Below are 12,611 nucleotides of genomic sequence, written 5' to 3' on the forward strand. Positions count from 1 at the left end.
AGATGACAGCTCATGTTGGTGAGAATGTGGGGTATGAGGAACACTCATCCACTGCTATGGGAATACAGCCCATACAGTTACTATGGAAACCAGTGTGAGTTCCTTAGGAAGTTGAGAATAGATCTATCTCCAGACCCAGCTCTACAACTCGTAGGCATCTACCTAACGGGCTCTACAACCCACTACAGAGACACTTTTTCATCTGTGTTCATTGCCGCCCTATTCATAACAGCTAGAAATTGTAAACAGCCTAGCTGCCCACTGACTGATGAATGGATCATGAAAAGTGGTATATTTATAAAATGAATATTATTCAGCTGGCTTTTAAACAATCATGAAATCCAAAAATAGTTGGGTGGAACTATAAAAAATTACCCTGGGGGTTGGGGATTTAGCTCAGTGGTAGAGCGCTTGCCTAGGAAGCGCAAGGCCCTGGGTTCGGTCCCCAGCTCCGAAAAAAAGAACCAAAAAAAAAAAAAAATTACCCCGGTGAGGTAACCCAGATCCAAAAAGACAAATGTTCATATTTTCTTATACTTTCTTATATTAGCCTTTAAGCTTTTGACAGGCATACTACAATCCATATAATCACAGAGGTTAGAGGTCTAGAGTAGGAAACTAGGGGAAAGGACATGGTTTTCCAAGGAAGAGGAATAGACTTTATCCTTATGAAAGACAGGGAGAGATTGGAACAGGAGTTATAAGCGGAGAGAGTCAGGGGACAATTAACATGAAGAGTCATCTGGAAACTAACTACAGCAGAAGCTTCTTAAATATGAAAGAAATCTAAATGCATTCACTGAATAACAGGGGAAACAAAGCCCCAACCAGACAACTTTTGCCACTAACTCAAACCTCCAGTGCCAGGAATGGGTTACACCTAATTGAATTGTTGGCCAAAGGGGCCCCATACAAAACCCCTGAAACAACTCAGGGTATTGCTAAGACTGTTGGTTGCTCTCCGCAAATGGATGGTAAGGCCCTATTGCTGAAGACAACACTTAGGTTCTCTTGAAGTTGAAGCCCTTACTAACTAGTGTTTATGACACTGGTCGGTATGCACTCTCTACACTACCAGAGGAGAAAGGTCACCACCAAACGAGCTAGAAAACATTCTATCCACAATGGTGACCTGCCTGCATGACACATAGGCACAATAGTGACACATACGCTGTGGGAGTAACCAACCACTCTCTGATTGGACTTACCACCCACTCCGTGAGATGGAAGCTGTTTCCAACACTTCGCAGATGGCCAGCAACCTGAGACTACGTAAGTCATGCACTTAGAGGAAAGCCAAATACTACTGTTCTGCTAAAGGAACCTCTTAATGAAATGACGCCAAGTGACAATCTGCTCTATCAGATCAGTACCTCAATCAGCCATCATCAGAGAAGCTTCCTCCTGCAGGAGATGGGGGCACATACAGAGGCCCACCGTAGACAATGGGCAAAGAGTGAGAGATTCTGAAACGCTCAGTCCTGCATGGGACGTCTCCATCCAACCCCTCCCCTCAGCACTGTATGCATTATTCAGAAGAGGAGGCAGAAGTAATGTATGAGCCAGACGGCATGGAGGACACCAAGGAAAGAGTGTCTTCATGTGTGTCAGTAAGATTAACACACATGTGAACTCACAGAGAGTTCACGCAAGCATCGGGCCTCCCGAGGTCCAAGCCAGATGGGGGCTCCAGTGCCAAGAGGGGAAGGTGGACACAAACTCCCATCCCTAACCAAGAAGCTATCTCCAAATGATAACCACTTGCAAAGAAAAGGTTTTCTCCAAAAGAGTCTCCCTGGGTATATAAGCCACATTTATGGGTATACCACATGTCCAGCACATGGTCAACAGAAACGGAAATCAATGGAGTTTCTGAGGATTTTTGATCTAATATTGTTTTTTTTTAACCTTACTGGTCTTTTGCTTGTAAATTATGATTTCTGATTTTGTGTATGGTGGGTGCGTGTACGTGCACATGCAAGTGCATACATATGCGTGTGCTTTTGTTCCTGAGGTTTGTTGTTGTTGTTGTTCTTCTTCTTCTTCCCCTCCTCCTCCTCCTCCTCCTTCTTTTCTTCTTCTCCTTCTTCTTCTCCTTCTTCTTCTCCTTCTCCTTCTTCTTCTCCTTCTTCTTCTCCTTCTCCTTCTTCTTCTCCTTCTTCTCCTTCTTCTCCTTCTCCTTCTCCTTCTCCTTCTCCTTCTCCTTCTCCTTCTCCTTCTCCTTCTCCTTCTCCTTCTTCTTCTTCTTCTTCTTCTTCTTCTTCTTCTCCTTCTCCTTCTCCTTCTCCTTCTCCTTCTTCTTCTCCTTCTCCTTATTCTTCTCCTTCTTCTCCTTCTTCTCCTTCTTCTCCTTCTTCTCCTTCTCCTTCTCCTTCTTCCTCTCCTTCTCCTTCTCCTTCTTCTTCTTCTTCTTCTTCTTCTCCTTCTCCTTGTTTTGGTTTTTTGCTTTTGCCTGTTTGTTTTTTTAAATAAAGAGAGAAAGAAGGTGTGGATGGGTGTGAGGGGGGAAGACCTGGGAAATAAGGGAGGGAAACCAAGATGAGGATAGAAAAAAGAAATTTATGTTTAGTTCAAAAAGAAAAGAGAGAGGGAGGGATAGAGAGGGTTATTACAACAAAACAAAACAGACAAACATCTAAGCTTCAGAAGCTAAGACCACGTTTCCATCATTTGTCTGACTAATGTTGTTGAAGTTATTTCCCATCATGCTCTCTGATCTCTGCATCAGAGGCTGGAGGACACAGTGGTTCCAAAACTTTTGCTGTTGTTTCTTTCGTGTTGAGATGGGGTCTTATTTGTAGTTTTGACTGTCCTGGAACTCACTGTATAGACTAGGCTGCATTGGAACTCACAGATCTACCTGACTCTGCCTCCCAAGTGCTGGGATTAAAGGCTTGGGTACCACGGCTGCAAGCCTCTCCCTCAGCAACAACCAAGTATCAGCAGAGTGGAGAGCTGAATTGAGGGGAAACAGTCAGAGAGGAAATCAGCAGAAAGGAGAGCTGAATTGGGGAAAATAGTCTGATAGTGACCATATTTGGAATCTGACTGCAAATAGTAAAATGTATTCATGATCGTGACCTGAAAGCTTTAGTCAGGCTGTGCTAATTCCCAGGGAGTCTGGTGAGGAGAATGCTGGAGAAATCTGATGCAGCTGAGCAATGTCTCAGACATCTTCAGCATCTTAGTCTGCATAAAGAGATTCATGGAGGTAGAGGGACCAAGGGAACAGGGGCAGGGGAGGACTGAGAGAAAGAGAACGAATCATAGTGACTATGTAATAGATTTAATTTCAAAAAATAAATTATCTATATGGGTGCTTTGCCTGTGTGTATATCTGTGTACCAGATATGTGCCTGGTGCCTAAAGAGCCAGAAGGAGGCATCAGTTCCCTTGTAATTAGAGTTACAAATTATCTTGTAAGACACCATATAGGTGCTGGGAATTGAACCCAGGTCTCCTGGGAAAACAGAGAGCAGCCCTGACCATTGAGCCATCTCTCCAGCCCACTATATAATAGGTTTTAAGACTGAAATTATTATTAGAAACAAAGAGGAGGGGTTGGGGATTTAGCTCAGTGGTAGAGCGCTTGCCTAGGAAGCGCAAGGCCCTGGGTTCGGTCCCCAGCCCCGGAAAAAAAGAACCAAAAAAAAAAAAAAAAAAAAGAAAGAAAAAAGAAAAAAGAAACAAAGAGGAACATGTTTCTATCATGGATCAACATGTGATTGTACTGGCTGGTTTTGTGTGTCAACTTGACACAAGCTGGAGTTATTAAAGAGAAAGGAGCCTCCCTTGAGGAAATGCCTCCATGAGACCCAGCTGTAAGGCATTTTCTCAACTAGTGATTAAGAGTGGAGGAACTGGGGTTGGGTATTTAGCTCAGTGGTAGAGCACTTGCCTAGGAAGTCCAAGGCCCTGGGTTTGGTCCCCAGCTCCGAAAAAAAGAACCCCCCCCCAAAAAAAAGAGCAGAGGAACCAGCCCATTGTGGGTGGTGCTGTCTCTGGGCTGATGATCATAGGTTCTATAAGAGAGCAAACTGAGCAAGTCACGGGAAGCAAGCCAGTAAGTAACATCCCTCCATGGCCTCTGCATCAGCTCCTATGACCTCTGCATCAGCTCTTGCTACCTTCCCTGCTTGAGTTCCAGTCCTGACTTCCTTTGGTGATGAACAGCAATGTGGAAGTGTAAGCTGAATAAACCCTTTCCTCCCCAATTTGCTTCTTGGTGATGATGTTTTGTGCAGGAATAGAAACCCTAAGGCAAGGATGAAGACATGACAAAAATAAATACTTATTAACAGAGCATAAAATGCAAAACTGACAGAGCTAAGGGAAATAGACGACCCAACATCAATAACTGGAAATTTTGATGCCTACTTTCTTGTTTGTTTTGTTGTTGTTTTAAGATTTACTTTTATGGGGTTGGGGATTTAACTCAGTGGTAGAGCGCTTGCCTAACAAGGGCAAGGCCCTGGGTTCGGTTCCCAGCTCCGAAAAAAAGAAAAAAGAAAAAAAAATTTACTTTTATTTATGTATATGTGTCCATGTCTGCTTGCTGTTTAATTTTCTGTTTTTTGTTTGTTTGTTTGTTTGTTTGATTGTTTGTTTGTTTTTTACCAACTTGACACAAGCTAGAGTTATCTGGGAAAAGGGAAAGCCAATTGAGAAAGTTCATACAATGTAGGCAGGCCTGGAGGACATTTTCTTGACGAATGGTTGACGTGAGAGGGCGCAGCCCACTGTGGGCGGTGCTATCTCTGGGCAGGTAGTTCTGGGTGGTTCAAGAAAGCAGAGGTCACCAAGGCAGTGAGTACTAAGGAGCAATTTAAGGGGACTGGAGAATTGGTCGCTCCAACTGTCTGTAACTCCAGTTTCAGGGGATCATTAGGAGTAGCCTTCTTCTAGTCTCTGCTTCAGTTTCTGCCTCCAGGTTCCTGGCCTGCTTGAGTTCTTGCCTTGGCTTCCCTCAGTGATGAACTGTGATAAGATATGTAAACCAAATAAACCCTTTCCTTTGCTTTTGGTCATGGTTTTTTGTGGGTCTGTGTATTGGAAGCTTTCCATGGAGATCCCTGGCCTGGCCAGGTTCAAGAGAAGGGGAGAGAACTTGAGCAGGGAGGAGGAATGGCCTCCGCCACCTCCACTGTTGGTGCTGCTCCACCTCATCTCCACCACTGCCACTTCAGTTGCTCCAAGATGTCAGGCCGGGCTGAGCCATCAGGAGGCTGACTAGCCAGGGAGGGGCACAGGGGAGCTTCTGGTAGCAATTTTGGGAGAGCGGATCTCTTCCCCAAGCGGCAGTGTTATAGCTTCTATGACAGAAGCTCTCAGATGATGGAGTATCTCACACACCTTTATTCTTTCTGGATAAGATCCTCATATACAGTTTTGGGGTAGGTCAGGGTCTGATAGTAGATACTTCCTATTGGCTTGGTCTGAGAGCTTGGGGATAACTTATCTATATCTGGGAGGGCTTGGGGTGCTGCTCCTACGAGACTGATGGTCACAAACCTCTCTACAGGGGGATGTGGAGGGCTGTAGCTACATGACAGGGGCCTGGTTTCCTAGGAGTTTAGGGAAACGCCTACCATCCCTTAGGGTCATAGGGGTTTGAAACCTGAGCTCAACTGGGAACCAGGCTACCTTTCACAGCCCGCTGCCCCACAACTCCCTCTTTTCTTTTTATTAGGGAGAGGTCTCATCAGAATGACTGTCTCCTATGTTGGGAACAGTTTGATACTGAACCAAGACCTGATTAGTAGTGATCTTTGTAATGTTACTCATCTGTTGCTTTAGAAACTGAATGAGACAGGGTGCCAAGAGAAGGGCCAAGGAGGGGAAGAATCTAAACTACCAAGGGGTTAAAGTACCAAGGGGAAGGGGTGTTGGGTGTATAGTGTGCCCAGAGGTTCCCCCAGAGCTCTTTGAGCATTTTATATCTCGTTCTACCAGTCCAGATTCATTGACATAGACATAGAAGCAACATTCCTCCCCCAACAAAATGCAAGTCCCTCCCTGTTCAGCAGTCAAGTAGTCCAGGGCTCTCTGGTTTTGCTAAAAGATATCTGGCCTTGAAGAGACTGAAGGCTGTCTGTAGTGGAAGCCATTGCCTGGTAAGTTTGTCTTGGAAGTCGTTGGCCAGATGTTGTGTTTGGACCAGGGCTGCTCCAGCAGTTTCTGTTGAACCCAGTGAGACAGCAAAGCCTAGTCCAATGAGCAAAGGGATGACGCTTCTCTTTTGATAGAGGTCACTGTGGGATCCAGATGGCTTTGTTGGAAGGCCAGTCAACTCAGGGAGTGTTAAATCTAACAGTGGCCTCTAGGATTGGGGGTGACCTGGAGGAGGGTTTTTAGGGTCTCCTTAGGTGTTATTTTCTGTATAGGTAATGACCTCTATCTTAATGTGGTCTCTTTTTGGTAGAGTGGTAAGAACCACCTCTAAGGCTTGTAAGATAGCTCTCCCTAGAAGATTGGTGACTACTTGAGCCACCAGGGGGCGTATGAGACCAGTAGCTCCCACCTATAGGCCTGTTTGGTGGTGAATGCGTGAGAGGCACCCTCTATGCCTAGGAGCTGGGGCCCAGGGGTCAGTTGCCAGTCACATGAGATCTCTTGTCTTAAAATTGTCCTGTTTGCTCCAGTATTAATAAGACACTTGAATGGTTTATTATCTATTTTAATGGTTAATTTTAGGTGGGACCTTCTGAGATGCTGCACCCCCATAAGACTTCTATGGGAGTAGTTGTCCCTCTTATCCCTTTTATTATAGCAATAAAAAGTAAACCAAGATTGTCTCTGCATGTGTATATCATGTGTTTCCTGGTGCTGGATTTACAGGCAATTGCGAGGTGCCCATGGTGGATGCTGGGAGCAGGCAGCAAACAAAAAGATCTATTTGTGTATGAGTACTTTGCACATATATCTATGTGCCATATTTGTTCCTCGTGACCACAGAGGTCAGAACAGGGTGTCAGATCCTCTAGAACTGCACTTACAGATGGTTATGAACCACTGTGTGTGCACTGAGACTCAAACCTAGGTCCTCTGCAAGAGGCAGAGCCATTTCTCCAGCCCGGAACAAACAGATTCTTTGGGTGGGGGCTGTTGCTGTTCGGTTTGTTTTTAAAAGCAGGCTTCTCTCAGGATTATGTGTCTTAGGATGGTCTGGAACTCATTACATAGCTCAGGCTCCCCTTGACCTTTCACCTTCCAGCCTCTGCCTCCTGAGCATTACTGGAGTGTGTGTGTACCACCATCATACCTGCATCTGTCCTTAGTACAGCTTTTCTGAATCAGTGCTTCTCTGCTGTGTCTTCTTCTAGCCACCCCCTCTCCATTTTTATCTACCCTCCACATGATAATTAGAATTATCAAATTAGAGGCTGGGGACAAAGCACCTTTGGTGGAGCCTTATCATGCCTTACCATGCTTGACACAATTTCCTTTTTTGTTGAGAACTGGATAGTTGTATAAGAAGGAACTGTTTTCATTTTCCTGATAACAATACTCTTTTGTTTATGATTTTACTTGTCAATTTTTACTTTGGCAGTGCTGGGGAGTGACCTGAGGGTTCACATGTTAGGCAGGTCCTCTACCACTGAGCTACACAATTTGGTGACCAAGGAGGCCAAAGAAGGTGTCAGGTGTCTTGGAACTGGAGTTAGATGATTATGGGAATCAAATGTGGGTCTTCTGGAAGTGTGGCCAGTGTTCTTTACCACTGAGCTTTCTTGTGTGTGTGTGTGGGGGAGGCATTGTGTGCTTGCCACATGTGTTTAGTAGTCTGAGGACAAGCTGTGGGAGTTGGTTTTCTCGTCCCATCTTGTGGGTCCCAGGGATTGAACTCTGATTAGCTTGGTTGAGTGCTGGGCTGTTTGGAAGCGCTGAGATACTGCTCAGGGGTGGGAAAATAGTCTGAGAAGTGGGAAACCAGAGCTGGTTTGGGGGTCCCTGGGCCTGCAACGAGGCCGGGCCAATGGGGTTCTCAGGCCCTTGAATGTACAGGTGGTGCTGGAAGTCATAGAAGAGCCGAGAACGGGATTGGGAGACCTGCAGGCCAGGACGTCTGTGGCTTGTCCCAGCAGTGATTGTCCTTTGCTTGGAAGTGGCATGCTTGGTGGTGTTGTGGTTAGGAGAAGAGAGGCCTTCTACAGGAGAACTAAGCTATGGTTCTGTAGGGGAGTGCCCCCTCTCCATGGCTCCCTACAGCAGATCTTGATGAAAGAGACAGGCCATGATTCTAAACAGTTTATTGATTGTTCATGTTGGAAAATGGATGCATAACCCTTTTCTCAGGGTCTGACCGGAGACTGAATACCTTTTATCTGGGAAAGGAAGCTTATTGGCTAAGCCCTCACGGCCTCTAGGTACCTAGGATGGAGAACTCTGTTTTGGGTCTACGTGACCACAGGGCACATTTATTTTATGTGAGGAACATGGCACGTGAACAGGGAGCAAGGAGTGTACCCACCGAGTCTCCGGTCTCAACTTGCTCTACCTTACCCAACTTCCTGGCATGGTTTTACTGTCCAATACACACATATAATAATTTGCTGGAGTCTGGTAAAAATGAATTAAAGTGTCGGTTTGAATATGCTTGGCCCACAGGGAGTGTTAGGAGGAGTGGCCTTGTTGGAGGAAGTGTTTCACTGCGGGGTGGGCTTTGAAGCTCCACTCAGTGCAGAAGAGTCAGCTTCTCCATGCTTAGATCCAGATGCAGAACTCTTAGCCTCAGCTCCTTCTCCAGTACCATGTCTACCTGGATGCTGCCATGCTTCCTCCCATGATGAACCTCTAAGCCAGCCCCAATTAAATGTTTCCTTTATAAGAGTTGCTTGGGTCATGGTTTCTCTTTACAACAGTAAAACCCTAATTAGGACAATGTACCCCTAAAACGTAAAAGCAGGACTGAGGAGATGCCTCAGCAGAGAAGAATGCTTATTGCCCTTGTCGGGGACCAGGGCTTGGTTCCTAGCACCTTATCAAGTGACTCACAACTGCCTGTCTCCAGCTCCAGGGGATCCAATGCCCTCTGGCCTCTGAGGGCTCCTGTGAGTACACACCCAGGCACTTGCACATATACACAAACTTAAATCTTGAAAAAAAAAAGCTTAAAAAGTGGGTGTGGCAACACATACCTGTCAATAGCGTGTATGGATGGAAACAGGACGGAGGGTCCCAGAGTAGCCTGGGGTGTTTAGCAAGTCTCAAGAAGCCTCACACACACAAAACTATAAACTGGGGTTGAAAGAAATGATCTCTTATCTCTTATCATGACGTATCTCCTACATTGCCATCCACTTAGACATTCCAAAAGGCACAGTGATGACACACGTTCCCTGGTTCTTTTCTTTGGCTCCCACAGTGGTCACCGGAGCAATTCAATACTTGGAACTATTTCAAAAAATTAGAGAAAGGGGACCTGAAGTTATAAGCACATTAGGAAGGGTGGGTGCCTTGCAAGCAGAGGACCTGAGTTTTGATCCATTTAAGAGGCAGAGCCAGGAGAGTCTCTGGGGCTTGCGGGCCAGCCAACCTTGTCTAGGCAAACCCTAGGCCAGTGAGGGGCCCTGTCTCATTAAGAGGTGTATAGTGAGGACAAGTAGATGGCTCAGAGGGTAAAGGAGCTTGCTGCCAAGCCTTGTGCCATGGGTTTGATTCCCCAGGCTCCACATGGTAGGACAGAATGGAGAGAACGGACCCATGAAGGCTGTCCTCTGACCTTCACTACACACACACACACACACACACACACACACACACACACACACACACACACAAAAGAAGCCCAGAAGATGCTTGTGGGCTGGCCTCCATGGGCACACAAGCACAGGTATCTCCTCCAGTATAGAGAATGACTGGGTTCAGGGCCTCCTGCCTTAGGAACCATTTGTTTACTTAATATCATAGTAAATGAGGTCTTTTCATTTCCATAGTTCCCGGGGAAGTAATTTAAACAAACACTCAAAGCTGGAATCTTTGAGAGCCTTGTCCTGAGAAACGGTGGTAGCCATGTGAAGAAGGTGGTCCATCTTCTGAAGACATCAGATATTTAGGTCATAAACCAGAGAAGGAGCCCTTCACAAAACCTTGTCAGAGTTGCTGTTCCAAAGCCCTTAAACACTGAATAGACACAACCCCAATATGATGTTGTGGGTCATTTTGTTCTTGGCTTATTTTCATGCAGGCAAAGTGATTATTATGATTCCATTCTAGTGATACTCTGTAGTATCATTAGGGATGTGTGAACATAGACTGTACACTAGTTTTTAGCTAATGTGCTCTGTCTGCCCTAAGAGAGCGCATTCTCAGTTTCTCTTTCATTTTCATGCATGCCCTGCATGGAATTTTCCTTTTGTCTTTTTTCTGATGGAGTAATGCACAGTGACGTGTATCCTTTTCCTCTGGGAGGGGTGGGCATTTCTATTTCCTTCTCTTGCTTCATCTTTTCTCTCATTATACACTGTAACAGAAATTCTCTTCAGGGTCCCTATGACCTCTACTCTAACAGGAGAGCACATGAGAGGGGGGTGGGGAGCAACTGGGAGCCCTGAGCTGTAACCATCTCCATGGAGACAATTCCTTAGAGATCAATCTGGAAACAATTCTGTAGGCATCACCGAACAGCAGGGTCCAATTGCACCAAGTCTAACAACAGGATTCAACCGTGTGAGGAAGGATCAGCTGTTCTTTTTAAAAGAAAATTAGTAAACTAAGAAGTTAAAACAAATTACCTATATCATGGTCTAATGCTCCTTTAAATGAAAACATTCCTACTAGCTGTAATAAAAAGGCAAAAGGACTGGATATACTAATTCCAAGACCTTCTAAATCTTCATAGTGGTAAAGAGCACTCACCACAAAGAAATGATATAGACACGCCTCCAAAAGAAACATCAAACTGGTTGAAAAGTCATATATTAGAACCATCAAAACAAACTGAGGATTGTTGCCTATAACCACACAAAGTGTATGCAAAGAATGCCAAATTTATTCAGGCGGTAAGTAGACAGAATTCCAGGGGAAGAGGAAAAGGGATTACAGAAGTCCACCCACCATTGTATTGAAAGACTGAAAGAGAAAGGAGCCATGTAATTAAACCCAATAGAAAAAAGGCCCTGGTTCGAGTTCACCCTAAGTGTTCAGTTTGGAGTTCTGCTAATGAACCAGTTAGGTTTTGGTTTCCTCCTGTCCTGTCTACCCCCCTCGCCCCCACCCCCAGTGTATCCTTGGCTGTCCCGGAACTTACTCTGTAGACCAGGCTGGCCTCTAACTCAGAGATCTACCTGCCTCTTTCTCCCGAATGTTGGGATTAAAGATGTGTACCCAGCTAAACCAGTTACTTTTTAAAAATGAGAACATACTTTGAGCCCTAAATTCAACCCCCAGCTATTAAAAGGAAGGGGGTGACTTTAGGGAATTAAAGTAACAATAAGATAACCAAGCTTCAGCAAGTCTTTAGCTAGTAAACTTCTAATTTGTAACCACAAAAAAAGGGTTTAGTGTTAGGCTCAGCTTTTTGTGTTGGGCAATTTATTTTCACTCTGATGGGTCTAGGAAGTGCACCTATGAAATGAATACCACTTTTTAAGGCTATGGAGACACATGATGTAGAGGTTGGAGGGTCAGAGTTCAAGATTATCCTTGGCTACCCAAGAACAAAGACAACGAATTGCTTACTATGTCGTTCCAGTAAGTCCTTAATAAACCTGAACTATGATGGCTTCTATAATAACTTTTGATTTTCCTGTCTGTAATTATAATCACACACACACACACACACACACACACACACACACACACACACACACACACACACAACTTTCTCTGAGGGAAATTTTGGGTTATAAAATCAGTAGAGCACTAAAGACTTTCAAGTAGGTTTGAAGATGAATTAAAACTGTGAAATGCAAGTTTCCATACCAGAAAGTAATTGGCCTCTTAGCTCTAGTCTAAACATAAATAAAATTCTCATAAGTAAAATTCATCCTTCTACACTGCCAATGTACCACGCAGCCCCACTCCACTCCTAATGAACTTCCCAGTGTCTGTAGCGCAAAGAAATCTTTGAATGCACACTGAACAGTGATCCCAACCTAGCCCCGTCCACGTTTAGTCTTAATCTGTCCACCCTGGCCTCTTTGCCCTCACACTGTCCATTCCTAACGTAATTTGCTTTGCTCTTCTAAGTCTCTTACACCAGGGTGGCCCTCAACCTTCCAAGAGACTTTCCATGTGCAATTTGTGCTAAAACTTAAAAAGAGAGCACGACAGAACGTCAACAAGCGTTTCTTAGGTGTCTCCGGGAAGCAGTTTTTAGGAATACTAAACTTTATTTAGATAAAGTATACTGCCATGAGCCGCTGACCCGTCAGTGGGTTTAATGGAGAGAAAAATGAAACATGGCAGGTAGGAAACCAATCAAGACGTCGAGGTTGGCTATGCAGGTGAACAAAGGGGAATCCTGTTGGATTTAGGCGTTTTGTATTTTCGGAGGCGAAACATTCATTTTCTTCCGATTGCATAATGCAAACACGGTAGACGAGAAAAGAAAGCCTTTCCCTGGTTGGGGGGCAGAAACCACGTGGCTCCTTTCGCGCGGGGGGCCTGTG

This window comes from Rattus norvegicus, chromosome 20 (assembly GCF_021556685.1).
Source record: "Rattus norvegicus strain SHRSP/BbbUtx chromosome 20, alternate assembly SHRSP_T2T, whole genome shotgun sequence".
Lineage (NCBI taxonomy): Eukaryota > Metazoa > Chordata > Mammalia > Rodentia > Muridae > Rattus > Rattus norvegicus.